The sequence below is a fragment of the Dipodomys merriami genome, unplaced genomic scaffold (assembly GCF_024711535.1).
Source record: "Dipodomys merriami isolate MVZ:Mamm:240054 unplaced genomic scaffold, mDipMer1.0.p SCAF_5, whole genome shotgun sequence".
In the NCBI taxonomy this organism is placed as follows: Eukaryota; Metazoa; Chordata; class Mammalia; order Rodentia; family Heteromyidae; genus Dipodomys; species Dipodomys merriami.
The window spans coordinates 71,192,621-71,195,357 of NW_027206068.1; the positions used below are offsets into that span (position 1 = coordinate 71,192,621).

Genomic DNA, 2,737 nt, shown 5'->3' on the forward strand with positions numbered 1-2,737 from the left:
AATTTTTAGCTTGAAGCCAAAATTTTCTGATACTACTACTTGAACACAGAGTACCATATTTGTGAAGTTATAGAATCCAGAAGCTAAAAGATAAGCTATTATAACTGTATTCACAACTGCCCTTGTCACTTGTGGCCACTGAGGTAGTGTGTAGGGGAAATCTGTGTCCAGCAGAGAAATGGACGAACTTCATGGTGAGGAAAAGAGTCGAAGTCTCCAGTTTATCTTTTACAACTCAACTGCCCAGGCATTCTAATAAAATCTTCCCAACTTAAGGACAGAAACAAGAGGTTTGGGTTGGCTCTTTTCTGGTATGCATTGATGCGTGGGATGTGGCACCCAGAGGCTCATGGGAAAGGAAAACCAGACTTGGGTGAGTGCGTTCATCCTGCTAGGGCTGTCCAGTGCCTGGGAGCCTCAGGTCTCTCTCTTTGTCCTGTTCTTGGCTACGTATTTGGTGACTGTGTTTGGCAACTTCCTCATCCTTTCCCTGACTGTGCCAGAAAGCTGGCTCCATACCCCCAAGTACTTCTTCCTCAGTGTGGTGTTGTTCTTGGACATCTGTTACATCAGCAGCAATCAGGCCACAGATGCTCATGCACTTCCTGTTGGCCAGGCAGGCCATCTCTTTGCACAGCTGTGTGCTCCAGCTGTTTATCTACCTGGCCCTGGGCAGCATGGAGCTCTTCCTGCTGGGAGCCATGGCCCACAACCGCTATGTGACTGTGTGTCACCTGCTACCCTACACGGTCATCACGCGCGGGGAGCTGTGCTTGGGGCTGGCTGCTGACTGCTTGGTGGCCAGGCTCACCAATTCACTCCTGCAAACCTGATCGGTTTCCGGTTACCATGGTGACGTTATGTCCTTCATCACTTCGCCTGCGAGATGCTATCTGTGCTGAGGCTGTGTGGACATCTCCTTCAATAAGGTCATGGTGGCCGTGTCTGGATTTCTGGTGATGCTGTGTCCCTGCTTCCTGGTGCTGTTCTCCTATGCGCATGTTGTTGCTGCCATTCTGGGCGTTCCGTCTTCCCAGGGATGTCACAAAGCCTTGGGGACCCGCGCCATCCTCTTGGCTGTGGTTTTCTTTTCTTGTGCTTCGGGACAGCCATCTTCACGTACATGAGGCCTGTGGGTGTCTCCTTTTGAAGAGAGGAGAAGATGGCCGCCCTCTTCTCTGCATCGTCACCCCCATGTTCAATCCCTCAACCTACAGCTTGAGGAACAAGGATGTGATTGGGGCCTTGCAAGGAGTGCTGGGAAAATGTATGAGAAAATGGTAGATGCAAAGAATTCCTCCTTCCCACGAACTGGCCAAGGAAAGTCACTGCATGCAGAAAAGAGATGATGGACATGTTCTTTCTTCTCAGATTTTTCTAACAAAGCAGATCACATTTCTATGTCGCTGGAACTTCACATTTTAGCAGTTGTGGGTTTTTTTTAAGATTAAAAAAAATCGTGGGGTTGGGAAGGTGGCTCAGTGGTAGAGCACTTGCCTTGCATGCCTGAGGCCCTGGGTTCGATTCCTCAGCACCACATAAGAAAAAAGAAAAAAGCTGGAAGTGGCTCTGTGGCTCAAGTGGTAGAGTGCTAGTCTTGAGCTGAAGAGCTGAGGGACAGCGCCCAGGCCCAGAGTTCAGGCCCCATGACCGGACCCCTCAAAAAAATTTGTATCTACTTATTGTACAAGGAGGAATTTTATCTTATTATCATGATCATGTAGAGTACCCCAATGAAACACCCCTTCATCTCTTGCCTTTGTCTCCAACCCCCTTCTAAAGACAGATATAACAGGTTTCATTGTTCTATTTCAATCATATTCATCCTCATTCACCCTCCCCACTGGATCTTCTGCCTCCCACTGGTACCTGGCCCCCAACAGAGCCTACTTTACTTTCCTGGCACTCATTTTGTGTGTCTATTAATTTTACAATTTTTTTTACCATGGTATTCCACACATGCAAATATTGCATTTTGGTCAGATTGATCTCCTTTATTGTGTTTGTTTGCCTGATGACATGTGGTTAAAAACAAAAACAGAAACAACAACACCGTCGAAGAATGTACGCTCCTTGAGAACAAGGGTGTGCACATGTGATCACATTGGAAGGAATTTCAGTGCCTGAGCAAGCTGATTAAATCCTAGGGTTTGAATCATTTATTGACTGAAATTATGTCTTTTGATCTCCAGTTCTTTACTTGCCTTTTCAACAGCTCTTCTAATGTATTTGTTGGAATAATTATGATTGGAAATATCTTTAAATGCTTTATATTGCTATGCATCTTAGTCTACATATTAGGGTTATTTCCCACTAGACACTGCATGTTTAAAATTCATACATTTTGCCAGTCCACTGTTGTTACTGTTCATGCTCATCCATGGTATCTACAGTATTCTTAGTCATCATAAACAATGTACACCGTGAGAATCTGCACACTCATTTTGGGGGAAGGGGCGAGAGGAGTTCTGCATTTTTTCATGGTTAAGGGCTGGCCATTCTCGCTAGTGTTTTTTTGTTTTTGTTTTTAGTGCATAGAAGGTAGTTGTACTTTTACTGAAAATTGAATGAATTCAACTTTCTAAATAACAAGCCAGACCCAAATCCTGTTCTTCAAAGGAAAATGAAAAGTCCTAAGGAGATCTCAGAGGGCAGAACTTGGGTGATGGAGAGCCAGGTAATCTTGCCTCGCTGGGGATGGGGGTACAAGTCCACAGCTCATCACACTCACTTGAAA

General features: G+C 45.4%; 1 pseudogene; it reads left to right on the top strand.

Annotated features, from left to right (window-relative positions):
• The first annotated feature begins 349 nt into the window (after nt 1–349).
• Nucleotides 350–1,284, top strand: LOC138810221 (olfactory receptor-like protein OLF3; annotated as a pseudogene).
• Nucleotides 1,285–2,737: the final 1,453 nt, after the last annotated feature.